Source organism: Lytechinus variegatus, chromosome 4, assembly GCF_018143015.1.
Source record: "Lytechinus variegatus isolate NC3 chromosome 4, Lvar_3.0, whole genome shotgun sequence".
In the NCBI taxonomy this organism is placed as follows: Eukaryota; Metazoa; Echinodermata; class Echinoidea; order Temnopleuroida; family Toxopneustidae; genus Lytechinus; species Lytechinus variegatus.
The window spans coordinates 35,452,796-35,470,754 of NC_054743.1; the positions used below are offsets into that span (position 1 = coordinate 35,452,796).

At 36.4% G+C, this 17,959-nt stretch overlaps 1 protein-coding gene across 1 annotated transcript in view; it reads right to left on the bottom strand.

The window, feature by feature from the left end:
* Window positions 1-17,959, bottom strand: part of LOC121413930 (zinc finger C4H2 domain-containing protein-like) — a 35,878-nt gene that overhangs the window by 15,171 nt on the left and 2,748 nt on the right. The gene's annotated exons all lie outside the window — the stretch shown is intronic.

The following is a 17,959-nucleotide window of genomic DNA, read 5'->3' on the forward strand; positions in this document are numbered from 1 at the left end:
ATACCCACCTTGCTCAAGGCGCTCCTATATTACCAGGCTATTAAAGCTAGTCTACCGAATCCGGTGCTTACATCTTTTTTCTGAGGAATTACTTCCTGCCGGCAACCATTTACCTCACCTGGGTTGAGTGCAGCACGATGTGGGTAAATTCCTTGCTGAAGGAAAACATGCCATGGCTGGGAATTGAACCCACGTCCCTCATATTGAAAGATTAAAGTCTTAACCAATAGACCACAATGCCCCCGATAGAATAAAAGCCATCGAACTTGAGCTTTAAAATCATTACACACTCAAAACTGGCAATGCTATGAAAATAACAAACTCACTGTAAAAATGCAAATTGGCATCTTTAGGGTAAACTAATATTCTTTTATCATTAAATTTGATGATGTCATATTACTAGGAAATATTTATTCAAAATATGAAAATATATTTTTTTCAATTCAATGATATTTGCCATATTGAGGAGCAAATAAGATTGATTTTGACTTTGAGAAAGCTTAGTAGCTCTACTGCATAAAGCACTCTTGTTCTCCACCAATCCAGACAGATGCAATGAGCATTCATGCATAGGTTGAATGAGACTCAATGAAGCAAGCTCCTCTCACTGAGCGGCAGTCTCTTAAAGTAAACACTGACGGTTTCACACACAAAAAAAACAACAACGCAAAACCTGGGAAAAATTGAGGATTTCAAACTAAATTAAAATCTGATTGCTGTTCTCTTTGTTACAGTTAGTCAAAGCAGTGATTATGTTTTATGTCAGCATATACAGCACTCCCTTTGCAGTGGGAGTACTGCTGATACCCATATTGACATCCGCCGGTTTTCTGGTCCTGTCGGCAATCTCGCCCCCTCTCTTTCTCCCCTTCTCTTTCTACTGTGGGAATTCAACAAGTGTTATGTGGGCCTTTTGCATGTAGTGTTTTCTTTTCTCCGTCCTGCAACTTGCTGTACTGTAAGTTGGCTGGTTAAATTACAAAATAATTAAAAGCTCATATCAAAGTCTCTCATAAGTTTTGGTAATTCCCTAGGGTTGGTTATGACTCATAGTTTCAGTTAATTACTTCATTTAGGCGGTGCTGCACCAGCCCGAGTTTGCTCAATCTCGAAATTTTAGCCCGATTGGCCCTCTTTGCGATTAATCTCGAGATTCAAGAAACCCCGTCTCCACCATCACAAGAAGAACGATTCCTGCTTGAGCGAGACATCTTCTTGGCTTCCCTGCTTCTTGGTTTCCCTTTTTTCAAACCTTTGAGGCTTTTTGGGATACCTTTTTCTTTCATTATTTTTTTTTAAATCTCAATGTTTCTTGATTATATTTGTATATTTATGTTCAAAATAATGTATGATATTTGTATGTTTTTACTTGTATATATTATTGAAAGAAATAACTGAGAGTAATTCCACTCTCCCTAAATCAAATCAATCACATCGATGCATTATGGTCTGATGCCATGAATAAATAATCCTGAGTGTGTCTGCACCTGCAAATTAGCGGGATAATTTGTAAAATAGCGTGCCATTTTGCAAATAATCCCAAGTTGACTTGGGAATGCAATCTTGAAATTAATCCTAGAAACTAGAGCGATAATTGCGTCTCCATTACAAATAATCTCGAGATTGTTCAAATCGGGATCAGAAATAGCGTGCTAATTTGAAAACTCGGGCTGGTGCAGACGGCCCTATTGAATGGGTCTGTCCCCAGCCAAAAGGATATGAAATAAAAAGTTCAAATACATGTAGTGGATGTATTTTGCGATTTACGAAATGGGCTGTAAATTTGGGATAAAAATTAATGTTGATAGCTTTGAGATATTTACAAGTTAAGTGTTCAAAGGGGTCTTTGAAAAGAAAAAAAAAGAACTAGAATTTAATTCGTCATGCGGACGAATTAGGTGGTCTGTCTTTGTTCTCGGCATCATGATCACTATTACCATGTTCATGCATATCAATATGACCTTCATGATGACAACGGAATGCTCATTATGGATGGAATACTTGTGAAAGACGGTAGATGATAAAGCACTGTGAAAAGGGTCCGGAAAATGGTCTCTTTGATGTATGACTATACATGTATATGCATGTGATATGAAAAAAGTGATTATAATCTGTTTTATCTTGCTAAATTTCAACTTTTATACCATAAAATCATCATAAAGGATCATGTACGAGGTGGTAAAAAGAAAAAAAAATGGAAAAAAAATCATCTTGTCTACCCCAGGACTCGAACCTCCGCCCTCGAGAAAGCAAGTCAAATGCGTTATCCATTGAGCCACGATATTCCCCATAGAGATTACACGTAAGCAATTTTGAGAATTACAATTCCAATTTTGCAAGTGAAATACGGGCATGATCCCGGCATCTGATCAAAAAATGAAGGGCACACTTCCGATAGCCCAGAATCTCAGCTACAACATATTAAAAGCTCAGGGAAAGCTGACAAGAAAAAATGGAGATATGGCTCACGAAATAGAGGAATGTCGAATCTAGTTTTGGGAAAAAGTCATGTCCCATAGAGATTACACGCAAAATGAGGAAAAATGACATGCCTCTTTTCATCGCTGTTTTACGCAATGATGCGTTTCTCAAAACGAAAATTCATGTTTACTGAGGAGAAAGAATACATTCTAAACTACAACATATCAAAATCTGGGCGAAAAACGATCTATATTCGAGAAGTTACAATCAAATTTGCATAAATTTGATGACGTCATTTTTGAAAAAATGAAATTTTTAGTTTAGGCGCCATTTTGATGACGTCATGATATAATTTAGGGATAATGGTGACACGAAATCAAATCTACAACTAATACTCTATCGATATATGAAAAAAAAATTGGGGGTCAATGGACTATTTACAGAGCTACAGTGAATTTTCAATAGGCATGTTTTTGCACATATATGGCCTATAGTGAGAGCTCGCGCGCACACGTGCTGCAAACTTTAATGGGTGTTAATTTCTATATTAATGGTTGTAGAAGGTTGATCAAGGTATCAAATTGCTCAGAATTTTATTAGCAATGCAATGATATTAAAAGAAACGGTTTTTCTGCGTTGCGTTAAGGTGTAACGCGACCGGAACCGTACCCAAAAATTTTTATAGGTCATTTGGACGATTTTTTTTACCTTTGACGCGCGCGTACGCGCGCGTCATGACCTTTACATGACCTTTGATGACATTGACAGTTGACCCTTGACATGAAGTTAATGTCATGTAAATATTGTTAATTTTTGATAATTGATAATGAAGATATGATCAAATGAAGAATTTTACAAAATGGCGCGTAGATGACGTCATCATTACCATATGACCTTGAAAAGCTTATTTTGCCGTCTCTATGATAGATTCTATATATGACGAAAAAATCAGCAAAATTGATTCAGCCAATTTCGAGAAAAGTTGGCGACAAACATAGGTGCCAAGAATAAAGAAAGAAATAAAGAAAGAAAATTCTGACGAAATCAATAGGTGATCTGTCATAGACAGACCACCTAATAAAACATTACCAAGAGATAGTGCTAAATATATTCAAAACTGAAATTCATGTTTAATCAGGAATCAAGTATAAATGGTCACTGCCCTTTCGTAAAAGTGACATTTGAAATGATACAATAGGTGGTTTCAAACCGCCTCGATCACAAGAATCCCTGTTAAATTACGAGAACTTTTTAAGGCTAAAAAATACCCGTTAATTATTCCTGCATTCACACCGCCCCGAAACACATCCTTCGGGATAAGTTCCCGAAGTTACGAGCATGCGCAGTGTGGTCTGATAAGCAGGCAAGGCGGGAGATTCAAAATCACTAGCCCAGCAGCCACCCACGCCGCCGCGCCCAACGACACGCTGGGATAAAAGTTCCCGTAATTTGCTTTCACATCGCCAAAATACCTGCGACCTTGGAAAAATCCCCACGAAAGTTCTCGTAATTTCGCCAAGTACCTACTATTTAGCGGGTATTTTCTTTCGGGGAAATTACGCGTAGTTTGCTTTCACATTACCAAAATACCTGGTATTTTCTGATCGGGGTAAATTTCCCGATCAGAGAATACCTGGAACTGGCGAACTTCGAGGCGGTCTGAAACCGCCTAATAAGTACTGTAAATCACATTATTGAACCGTTCACCTCCAAACAGGGTACAAGTGATGACAGCCGCAAGAATATTGATCTGGAATATAGCATCTAATCAGTTATAATCACGAATTATTTCCTTGTCTAATCCTCCCTCCTTGAAGATAAATAGAGTTTTGAGATCCCAAAGAAGGCACTACACGTACCAAAATGAGGTAACATCAATGAAACCATTTTAAACTCTTTCTTTCATTTGATCTAGTGTCTAATCCACTTGAAGATCAAATATAGGGTTGTGAGATCAGGGGGGTGTTTCACAAAGATTTAAGTATGACTTAGAGTCGCACTTAAATGCTGAGTTGCGTACGGTATGAAATGCTTGACCGCATTGGTCAGATCGTGCCATGAGGACGCGCACTACTGCGTATTGATCAATAAGATCGCGCGTTGCATATCATGTAAGCGTCGGCATTTAAGTGCGACTTAAGTCATACTTAAATCTTTGTGAAACACCCCCCAGTTCATATTTTACAGTGTACATTCAAAATAAGTTCAATTTAATTATTTGATGTTGATACATGCATGCTTTGGGTAAGGAACTTTCTTCTGAATTTACACGTTTCGCAAGTAAACGCAAACCAAAGAAATCTTTAATCAGTGTTTGTGACTTTGTCTTCCCTCGTTTTGAAAAGCCGAGAAGTGGAGCTGCTGGACTATTACTAATATTATTAATTAGTCAGAATTAAGTTCATGACTAAACTCATACAAGGCCAGAGCATTGGATGCCCTATTGGTAGATCTTAAATTAGCCTTGGATAATGTTTGCCCCTTTTCATTTTTCCCATTTGTGCAATAATTCAAAAATGTGTCCTATAGAAAAATGGCCTTGCCCACGAAATATTGAAGTTTATAAGGACCTGCCAGGTGGTTCAAATGTCAATGATATCACACTTTTCTTTAATATCATTTCATACCCCTTTCATAAACCCAATTATGCGGCTAATAGCAGCAGAATTTGGTCGTAAAATCGGAGGAGGACCAGAGTTATCCGCATTATTTTGATGCTGCTATTATCCGCATAATAGCAGCATCGGGACCAGATTTTGACTTTATGAACGCATTTCCAAATAATGCGGATAATTGCCATGGTGCGGTCACAAGGTCACCCTTTTCCAACACCACTGCATCTGAGGGGGCGTGTCCAGTTGTCATGACGATTATCTGCCTTTTTCAGGACGGGCTCTCGTAAAAATAGTGCGGATTATTTTCGGAGTTTGTGAACGCAATTTTTAATGAATTATCCGCATTACTCTTAGGCGGCTAATTGGAGGATGGCTTTATGAAAAGGGTATTAGAGAAAGATCAACCTCCATGTATTAAAAATAAGGGACTTTTCCCAATTCTGACTATAGACTGTTGCGTTGTCATTACTGTGTATCGTCTGTTGTTTTTGGTGGAAAATTTTGTACAGAGGCTTTACCGATTCCTACAGAATCCAAGCATTATCCCGCCTGAAAAATTGTGTCACGGTTGAGGCGGGATGGCAGGCTTGGTCTCCAGAGGGCGGGGGATACAATCCAATTTTCTTAATCTCTATCTACCCATGGCCACTCCCAAAGGGGACCGTGGCAAAATGGCATACTGGATGCCGACGGCGAAAGTGCAGTCTTAAGTTGCTCTTTTCTCTCTCACTCCTTGTCAAGTGGTGGGAGTACTTGCGACTGAAGAGACATAGTAGAGATGATGTTAAATGGAGAGGAGATGATGCCCTATAATCGAAAAGAAATAATTGCCTCACCACTCCTATTACATCCTCCCGACGATCTAGCATTGAGCAGAGGAGAAACGGAAAACCATCCCTGCCAGATCGTGTTCAACTCCCGGACCCTTACTTGTTTGGTTATTCAAAAGGCATTCTGCGGTGTTGATGCTCTTGCTCGGAGAGCCATTTATTTCTTCCTGCGAGCGGGCAAGACAACTCTACGAGGGAGTAATTTAAGACATTTGCACAGAAATGCCAGATAATTAACATCTTGATTGAAAATGTGTATCTGGGGAAGGCGAGATGTTATCTTGTTGATGGCGGAACGATTTCATTTGCGCTGTGTTGTTCCTTGTCGGTTTGTGTGGTTCTGGCAGGCCATTAGATCTTAATGCCATCGGCAAGAATACAATGGGCAAGCAAGTGAACTATTCCATCAAACGGTCTCTGTTTGTCCAAAAACGGTGCAAAGAAATGTCCCAAGGGAACGATCATATGCAAAATAGAAGAGATAAAAGAAAGGGTTTCCTGAGAAGGACATAAAGAAGAGAGCTACCTCTCTTGATGGATGGGTCTCATTTGCCAGTAAAAATGAAAAATATCAAATATACATCTTAGAGACTTGAAGGGAGAGAAGATTTGGTTAAAGACCAGAACAAAGAGAATAAGGGGAAAAGAAGAGTTACTTGTGGCCGGGAAGTGTCGGTCGTTTGCATCTGGGTTAACAGGATCTGTAAGACTATGCGTAAGAAGTTAATTTCTTCCTCGGGCAAAGCGGATTTGGAAAACAAGACTTTGGTTTGATGCGCCGAACCTGACACTAAAGAGACAAGCAGCGACAGCGTTTCGAGGTGGATCTTAAGAGCTCGCTAGAGAGGACAGGTAACAAGACAAAAGCAAAGGAAAAAAGTTTTGATCAGCGAAAAGGCGAAAATGGTGAAAACACAAGAGTTTACTTGGAGAAGAAAAAGTTTAAACATTCAGGAGTGAAGAACGTGGCAGAATGAGGTCACACAGAAATAGGGATAGGCCATCTCATTTTTGAGGAAATTTGGGAAGAATAAATATCACTCAACAAAATATCAACAAAAACAGAAAGGCATGGAGAAGTGTCGATGCCTCGGTGGGATCCCTCTTTTTGATCTAGGAAGCTCATGAGGGGCAGTATTCATTTTTTTTTTCACAACAAACAGAACTTGTTGCTTTTTGACATATTTGAAGACATGAAGAGTTCCTTTTTTTCAACACAAAACTAATACACCCATCAAAGTCAAGATGAAATAGTGTTTCATGATAGATCTACAAGTGCACACATATTATAAACGAACCAACAAATATTCAAATGAAAATGTGTTACAACAGAGATTTCAAAAATCAACCATGATTCTGCAGAACTTCCTTTGAAAACTCAACTTTTCCTGCATTTCATTATATAGATCTATACCACCTTTTTTGAGGAAGGAAAAGAAATTATGCCATTCAAGGAACTGCAGTATGGAGGTCTCTTTCAACTTTTATAATGGATTTGAATCCAAAGCAGCTAGGTATTAGATCACTGCAGTAATTGGTGTACAGGACACAGGCTCGTTGCTGCACTATCACAAACGACAACAAAACTTTCTGCAGAAACGGCCTTCGAAACTCACTCTTTCTCAGCATTTCATGTTTGCATTTTAAAACATTCATTCATTGGGATGTCAACTCTTGGAAAAGGTTTAACTGCTCTGCTACTGTACATGAAGAAATCATTGCAAGCACTTTCTATTATTTTTTCTCTCTCTATATAGCATCTGGATTAAAAAATGATTTTTTTTTAAAATCTGCTTCAATACCCAGCCCATAAAAAAAGGAGTTTTGATTGTTTTAAACATCCCACATAATATTCCAGAAAAAAATATTACCAGCAAGAAAGTACGTAAGAAAAAATAGATTTGCACTATATATTTTTTTGCATAATTTTAATATACATTTTTGTAATACCAATATGTTAGTACAATTAGTACAACTCATCTTACAAAAAACAGAACAATTTCAGCTAAACAATGAGATAGCATCTCCTCCTTCCCCCTTCTCATTACTTTACAATTAATTTTGTAATTGAATTGAATCGACCCCTTTGATAATCATAATTATCATCTCTTGTACTGTATTTATATCGTTTCCCTGTATAATGCATGTTTAGAACATATAACCTGGGCTTAATGTTGTAATTGTTTTCCCTTTTTTATCAATAAAAGGTGATCTAGTTATATATATAAAAAGAAAATTACTTTTGCAGTGATTTCTCAAAGGTCATAGGGACATTTTATACTGCACACAATATATGAAAGCAAGTTACAAGACCTTTTTTAGTGTGATTCAAAAAATATATTATTCATTTGCTTCTATATGAATGCAAGTCTTATAGCTGACTCCTATATCTTAAAGGTCAAGTCCACCTCAGAAAAATGTTCATTTGAATAAATAGAGAAAAATCAAACAAGCATTATGCTGAAAATTTAATCAAAATCGAATGTAAAATAAGAAAGTTACAGTATGACATTTTAAAGTTTCGCTTATTTTTCACAAAACAGTGATATGCATAACTCAGTCACATGCAACTAATAAAGACAGTCGATGATGTCCCTCACTCACTACTTTTTTTTAAAAATGTTTTTATTGAATTAAAAATTTTTTCATTTTTCACAGATTTGACAATAAGGACCAACTTGATTGAACCATACATACATGTAGTATTAAACAATGCTGATTACACATGTTCAGGGAGGAATTAATCGTTATTTCACATGACAACAGGGAGAAAATTTGAATATTTCATACAATAAAATACAAAACAAATAGTGAGCAAGTGATGTCATCAGTCTCCTCATTTGCATACCGACAAGGATGTGAATATAACTGTTTTGTGAAATTAAGCAAAAATTCAAAATGTCATAACTTTACTATTTGCATCCGATCTTCATGAAAATTTTAGTGGTATGCTTGTTGGATTTTTCTCTATTCATTTAAATTGACTCTTTGTTAGGTCAGACTTGTCCTTTTTAAGCTGGTTTAGGCTGGTGTGAACACTAATTGAATCAAGGGTGCCAGTCAGGAACTGAGCCTGAAATAAAATAAGAAAGAACACATAATGGATAAGGCCTGTAAAAGGTCTCAAATTGATCTAGTTGAACTTGTCAGGGCCTGAAATCAGGTACATAACACAAAAACTTGTATCTTAGCTGAAAACAGAAATTTCTATAAGGCAGGTGTGAAAGCGTCTACTGTGAATGATGATAATTTGCCTCAGAATGCAAGTAATAAGAGATAACGCGGGATACTTCTGTGCAAATACATGTATGTATTTAACAAGTGATGAAAAGTGCAAGACTTGTTGCAAAATAATCACTGTATATACCAGCTGTTCAAATTGACAAATAGGGGAAGTGTAAAGAGCTTGTATATGGAAAAAGGAAAAAGATCATAGAAATCAAATCGTGCTGAAAAATTGAAGAAGAGGTTGAGCCAAAGAGAAAAATAAGAGACAGAGATAGACAGTGAGAGAGAGGCCGACAGACAGAAAGACAGAGTCAGAGAGTGAGAAAAAGAGAAGTGAAGAGAGAGCGCTGGCGAACTCTGCTGTATAAATAATGATTAATTCGCTAATATTACACTTTCATTAATTCCAATCAATATTTAGTGCCCTATCAAACACTTTGCGCATATGGTTGAAGACTAATTCCCATGTTCACTATCTTAAAGTGATTGGTTAACATTGGTTTCACTTTTAAAAAATCTGAGCTAGAAGGTCACATTTGTCATCTGTGTCTAGGATATGTTACAAAAATGAAGCCCAGAAAAAATTGCGTTAAAAAATAATCATTTAGTGCTTCAAAAATTGAAATATAAAGTGACCGGAAACACCATCTTAATTTCCTCCCATACACTTATGTGTACTATTTAGGCGTCTATAAGACGCCTATTTACAAAATCGGGGTTTGCCTTGTAGTTTTAGCTTTTCATTCTCAATAATTGTTGTTTTCAGGGTTTATTAGTTCTAATACATGCACTGGTACACATGTTTCATCTTGGTTTGAGAATTTTTTAAATCGGCTGCTCACAAAGTTAAACAATACCTATTATAAAGCATTTGGAACACTTTTCAGTGTTTAAAGGGATGGTCCAGGCTGAAAATATTTATATCTTAATACATACAGTAGAATGCACAGAGCGAAATGCCGAAAATTTCATCAAAATTGAATAACAAATAATAAAGTTATTGAAGTTTAAAGTTTAGCAATATTTTGTGAAAACAGTCGTAATGAATAGTCATTAGGTGGGCTGATGATGTCATATCCCCACTTTCCGTTTTCTTATGTTATTACTTAAAATCATATTTTTTTCATTATTTAATACTTGTGTGAATAATATGTCTCCCTTATAATGAAATAAGTTGCAGTAATAAATATCTAAATATGCAATAAAACAGTTGTCAATCCAATTTTTCTAGTTTTGGAGGAGAAAAATTTGAATAAACCTAATTTCACATAATAAAATACAAAAGAACAAGTAGGGATGTGACATCATTAGCCAACCTAATGAATATTCATAACGACTGTTTTCACAAAATATTGCTAAACTTTGAAATTCAATAACTTTGTTATTTTTTGTTATCCAATTTTGATGAAATTTTCAGCATTTTGCTCAGTGAATTCTAAGTCATTTATTTAGCTATAAATACTTTCAGCCTGGACCATCCCTTTAATAGGAATATTGTGGAGGATTTCTGATCTAGGAAAGCTGAGCTGTTAAAAGGGTAGTCCACCTCATGAAAAAGATGGTTTGAAAAAAAAGGAGAAAACCTAACAAGCATATTAGATTGGATGTACATGTAAATTAAAAAAGTTTTGACATGAATTTCTGAGTTTTGCTTAATTTCTCATGTGACATCCCACCCTCGCATTTCTTTTGTATTGTATATGAAAAATGGAAATGTTTGATTTTTCCTCAATTTAATGTGAAACAGAGTAAATGGGCATGTATGATTCCTCCCTATGTGATATTGCCTTTGTTGAAATCTACCGATTCAACATAAATTTTCCATATGGCCAGTTCTACAATGAAACTTGTATATATACATGTACGTAGACTCTCCCATGACTATATGAGTAACACTGTCCCGGGGGGGGGGGGCGGGGGCGGGCACTTACGAGTGGATACCATGCGCGACCAAAATACACATAAAAAGGATGTCTTTTTCAAGATAGGGCATGTTACGTACGTAACGTAATAAGGGTGTCAAAAAAATTTGCGAGGGTGTAAAAAATTAAGACTAAATGTTTTATAAAGGATGTACTTTTGCCAAAAGAGTCAACACTACGCATTTAGAGTACCATTTGTGCGAGGTGTGGGAGGTGGGGCTGTACTAAAACCAATGATGTAGGTTAAGGTAAAATCGACGACTGACGTCCGTGACATAACAATTGAAATGCGCTGTACTTGTTTAGGTTTCAATTCAGGGAATACTTGACAATAGTATCGTTTTGTTTCCAATACTTGTTAAGGGTAGGGTCTCACACGCCAATACTTGTTAAGGGGTGCATTTTCAGAATATGGAAAATACGTGTTTAGGTTCCTTTTCGAGACCCCATGGTTGCGCACGGTATCCACTCGTCAATGGAAGTGGCCCCTCTGGGAACACTGTGGTGTGTGATGTACTATTTTAAAAGCAAAATGTTAAGATGCCATTATTTTCATCCAGATCTAATTTTATTTTGATCATTATGATTATGTATTTGACTTTTTCACCATTTTTTCAAATCAAGTTTTTAAATTAATGGGGTGGACTTGAACTTGCATTAAATCAAAACTGTAACTGTAACCTGTCAGGAATTGGGAAGAAAAATAAAATCTATGCGACTTCAGGGTCTGAAATCATCGGACTATTCCGGGATCAATACATCAAAAGTGTATCCTACATTTCTAATCCTAGCAAGAAAAAGAAAATTGATGTCAGCAATATAATGTAGGCCTACACATCAAGTTCCTCTGACAGTGCTTACAAAACATGAGAGAAAGTCTCGAGTACAAACAATTGGAGCGCCTCTGGCAGTTTTGCCTGCATTAAGCGATTCAATATAGTAGAAGTCCTGACTTTCAAAACAGCTATCAAATAATTATTCACAAAAAACACAATTCCTATAATAATAAATATACTACATTCATTGACCCTAAATGACATTCGACCTTGATCATGTGACCTAAGACTTGTGCAAGATGATCAGTGATATTTGATCACCCCTATGTCCACATTTCATGAACTGTATCCATAAACTTTCAAAGTTATGATGGCAATTCAACGATTACCCCCAACGTGGCCAAAGTTCATTGACCTTAAATGACCTTTGACCTAGGTCATGTGACTTGAAACTTGCAAGGGATGTTCAGTGATATTGGATTACTCGTATGTCCAAGTTTTATGAACTAGTTGCATAAACTTTCAAGTTACAATGGTAATTCAACAAATACCCTCAACATGGCTAATGTTCATTGAAACTAATGACCATGGTCATGTGTTCTAAAATTTGCATGGGATGTTCATTGATACTTGATTACTCCTATGTCTAATTCCTATGAGCTTTTCCATCGGAAAAAGCAGCGCCTATAGTCTCTCTCTGCTATGCAGCCGAGGCAAAAACGCTTGAGATCATGTACATGATATGGCTTGACTCAATATAAATTTATAACTTGTGAACAGTTTACGCAAACCAGGGAAAAAATGCAAAAAGCCCTGGAAATTAAAAGAAATACACGTAGCCCCAGCAAATCTCAGTTCACTGCGATGCTATCAAGCTTTTTATGTAACACATTCAGGCAGTAGGTTGTGAAACTAGCAGCCCCCCCAAAAAAAAAAAAAGCCTTACACAAGCACCTATTATTAGCACATGCAACCAAGCAAGAAAACTAATGATTTTTTTACTCATTGGATTCTAAAAAAAAAATGGGTTAGACAGACGGATGAGCAGACAGACTAACCTAAAAACGCAATTCCTCTGGCAACCATATACAGTGGGTGGACTGAGGCTTAAAAAGCATTAGATATGGAGGGAAGTATAGACCAGTTGGTAGTTACTTCATGTAATTTTGGTCAAATGGCCTTTCATGTATTTCATTGTGATTGGCAGATTTCAAAGCAAGATATTACATAGGCTTGCCTTACATAGCAGTATGAAGAAATTGAATAGACCAGGTGACTAGAATAGCACACCAATGAACACTCCATGAAGGTATTTGTTGCATTCCTACTTTGAATGCATATCATAGCATGTTGCACAATCTACATGTACTTGGCAAACTGTGAAATACCAGTCGTTCGTGGAAGCATTGTTGTTTTCCGTGGATGTATTAAATGAAAACCACAATTCAAAAGAATATATGAATAATCAAGACATCAAAGTTGGTGCTTATCTCATTAGATTTTAAACCACCATGTCATTTGGTACAAATGACCTTCCTCTGATCATGCGTAGAATCTTTTAATCATGCGCAGAAAGGAACTATGAACTGGCTTATTAGGATATGGCACAGTATATTAAATTACAAGATTCTACATTTACTCATATTTTATATTTGGGGGAGTCATGGTCTAGTGGTTACGACTCTCGTCTCTCAATCAGAGGGACGTGGGTTCAAATCCCCACCAAGGCATGTTTTCCTTCAGCAAGAAATTTACCCACCATGTGCTGCACTCAACCCCGGTGAGGTGAATGGGTACCCAGAAGGTTTAATTCCTTGAAATGCACTGAGCACGTGAAGGCTGCTTGAGCTCAAGCTGGGGTAATAATGATAACAATGCGCATCAGAATAGATTATTTCTAGAGAGATGGCGCACTGTAAATGCCTGTTATTATTATTAAAGACACTGCAGTTCTAAAGACAATCTCACATGCATACTAAGAAGAAAATATTTTCTGAACAAGGACTATTTTCCTATTACATTCTGGTGCCAAATGACACTCTTTTTGATCCAGGAGTAGGGGGGTCTGATGAGGACTCATCATCATTGCACATTTTTTGGGTCAGCACACACACAAACACACACATTGTTTCTGTTGAAGCAAGTCCTGTAGGAACTCGGCAACGCAGCATTCCGCCGCAGTAACGTCAATCTGGCATAACCAATTACATTGGAAGCATTTTACACCTGAGTTTATTGATCATTAAAATGGCTGATCTCATAGGTGGACAGAAAGTACTCACTGACCTTTTGGAGAAAACATGCTACCCATACACAAATCCAATCAAGTCATTTACAAAACAGAATAAAAAAAAATGAATGTCTACACTCGACAGAAAAAAAAATTGCCAAGTTCAGCACTTTCATCTTGGGTAATTAAAAAATGCCCTATACTGCATGTACTCAAAGGAAAATAAATCAATTCTGTCAATAAACCATGCCCTATCAGTAAATTCAAACATCTGTAACAAATGTGTGTCTTCCTTCTTTATTTGCTACACCTGTATTGCCAAACAACTATTTCTGGGGCTAGTTTGAAGCTAAATGGTAGTAGTTGCAGTAAAACCCTAATTTTGTGAGAAAGTCTGTAAAACCAAGGTTAAGTATGACTTTATCATCGTGGATCTAGATCTGGTACAGAACACTTTGTGAAATCATAAAATCTAAGCTGAAATACGATCACACTGAAGATCGCCAACACAGATAGGCACACGTGGGACAGTGTATTATTATTGCTGGAATAAAGACCAGATGGAAGTGACCGAATCCGCATTTATTTTTGCTTATTTTTCAGCAATTACACAATTTCTTCCAGAATCCTTTGGCACATATTTTTCATTCATACAAACACTTGGGTGGTCATTATATTACATTCTGTAAAAATTCATTTTGAGATCATTACCAGAACTGAATTTATCTTTAACCAAGGTTAAATTTTTGAAATGTCATCTTAACTATCTCCCGGAGGGGCCACTTCCATTGATGAGTGGATACCATGCGCAACCACAGGGTCTCGAAAAGCACCCTAAACACGTATTTTCCATATTCAGAAAAAGCACCCCTTCACAAGTATTGGCATCAGAAACCCTACCCTTAACAAGTATTGGAAACAAATACTATTGGGAAGTATTCTCAGAATTGAGCCCCTAAACAAGTACAGTGATGTATTTTCCATAATCTGAAAATGCACAGGTCTCTTAATAAGTATTGGAAACAAAACAATACTCTTGGCAAGTATTCCCTGAAATGAACCCCTAAACAAGTACAGCGATATTTCATTATGTCACGGGTCCGTCGGTTGTCGGTTTTACCTTTACACACCATTATTTTGGTTTAGTACGGCCCCACAGGCTCGTGCAAACTGGGGCAAAAAGGACATCCTTTATAAAACATTTTGATTTTTGTTTTATCATCCCTGCATATTTGACCCTAAACACGTATATTTTCCTAACGAAATAGCTACCCTTTTTTCAATATTTTTGTGTTTTGACGCCCTTATCACGCTACGTACATAACGTGCCCTATCTTGAAAAAGACATCCTTTTTACGTGTTTTTTTGGTCGCGCATGGTATCCACTCGTCAATGTAAGTGCCCCCCCCCCCCGGGCCCTATCTATATTGAAATTAAAAGAAATTAGGGGAAAAAAGTTTTTTGAATGTGTATATATATACATGTATATATATAGGCCAACTTTTTTCTACTTAATCAAATAAATTAATTAGGCAGATCAATAATAATCTAACTGTATATAGAGACATTGAAATAGTTCCAAAAGTTTGTTTTTGACAATAAATTAACTTTATTTTGTTTAAGTAGTGACATTCAACTTACATTCAACTCAACAAATGTTGTTGAGTTGAATTGTTCACTGCAACCATCCTGCATGTGGTGAATCTACAGGTAGGACTATGGTATGCCAATGCTGTACAGGGCACACACTTTGAAAAATCATTAAAATATCACTTTTGTGAGCAAAATTACAAAAATCCATACAGTTGCAATTTATTTTTCATTAGTAACTTGGGAATAATTTTTGTATTCACCAGAGCGCTTAACAACTTGAATTTTGGGCATAATTTTGTGTACACCCTTTTTGGTGGAAAGTAATATGGCAAGAAAATTTTCATTTTTCAATCTCTGTTTATAATTAAGAAAAAAATAATTTAAAGAGTTAAATTTACAATAGACCAAAAGCTTCAGTCTCTGTATTTTGGTTGTTCCGCTGAACTGCGTTGGCTCCACTCACCATACATAGACTGAAGTGGTTGGGGGTCCGTGGCTACAGACAACGTATAGTGAACTAGCGTTTTATAGATCGCGATTTAAAACTGTTTTTTGAGCGAAATTTAATTATGAAATTCAGGGAAATACAAATAATTTAAGTAATTGCATACCTTGGACCGGATTTATTGATAAAAAAATCCACTGGATGATTGAGAAATCTGTCATCTAAGCCATTTTCTCCTGACCTGACGGTTTATCTTGCAAGTTGCCATCTTGAATGACGTCATTATCGTTAATGTCTCGATATATCGCGATTATAACTATTATCGTTTGTCTTCGTGAGTGTATCGTATCGTATTATTGCCTTGTAGGTGTGCTGGTGGAATGCAATATCGATATCACATTCGTACATTGTTGACGCCCTCTCCGCGTTCGTTTTCATAGTTTGGCTGCCATTTTGACCTGTTTTCCTGTGTCGTACCCAACTAAACATCGGTAAAGTATAATTTTCATGCATTTTCATCTATATTGTTTAAATTTTTGTAAAATTGAATATTTAAATATTAAGAATGTTTAGTTTAAATATCCTTAGATTGTAACCTCGATGTGTAAAAGAACCTCAAACTTTGGACTCTGGTCGGACAAAGGTGCTGGGGTTATAACAAATGGGAGCCCACACGGACACTTTACCGTCGGTGAATGGGGATTACAGTAAAATGTCAGAAATTGTTGAATAAATCCCCAGAAACGACGGTTATTCCTGTCTAAATTTACAAGTGCCAAGTTATATGATGAATAGCTGTAATGAAAACTGACAGTGTAAAAAAATCAAACATTTGTCCCATATAAAAAGAGAAATTAAGCCAAACATTGCCACCACTGGAATAATTTGCCGTTAAATTTAAGAATTATACAATCACTGGAGACCTTCAAATCGAAACTGAAATCTTATCTTTTCTAACAGTATTAGTTATTGGCACTTTGACACTCATCCAAACTTTCTCATTCTTTCTTTTCTTGTGCGCCTTGGAATAGAATATTTCTAGATAGATGGTGCTATATAAATGCCTATTATTATTATTATTACCATTATTTTGCCACACATGGGTATGTAACTGAGAACAAGTTTATATTATAACCTTGTTCATTGAATAAGTGGAGCGGTTGAGAAATGAATTGTCTGTTGATTAATTGAAGGTACAAATAATAAAACCCATTTACATTTTTTAAGAAAGTGACATGTATTTCTACCACCAGAGGAGATATTACAATCAATGAACAGGCACGTAAGCTAGCCTACAGCATCATGGACTTAAAGTAAAGTAAATCAAATCTTAACGATTTTGTTACAACATGATATGGGGAAGCTGCTCGCACAGGACATCACAAATAAAAAAAAATTATAATAATCTAACTATTTCAATGATACAACTTTTTTTAAGATGGGCTTTCCTGAAAAAACTTCTAATTCTACTTCTTTTCTTTTATTCTTTGTCATAATGTCAGGGTGAACTTCCCTTTTTTTCAGTCAAATCACCCTGATTACACACTGCACCGGGCCAGGCCCCATCTTACAAAGAGTAACCATTGATCCAATCATTCTCAACTGAACAGAAATCCAACATACCATAATTTTTTTCTACAGGAAATCTCCACAATCTCCTAGTCCTGCTAAACAAAAAGAAACACACTAAATTTTAAAGAGTTATGTTGATGAATGTATACCATTCAATCTAGCTTTATAGTATTGTACATTTGGTAAGAGTTCCATATGCACCCCCACTAAAATTGAAAATAAAAATATGGACAATGATGGAGAAGGTTCAGAATAATATATCTAGCCCTAATAGAACATATATGATGGGGAGTGGCTTTATTCCGTCATATTTCGAGCAGGATCTAG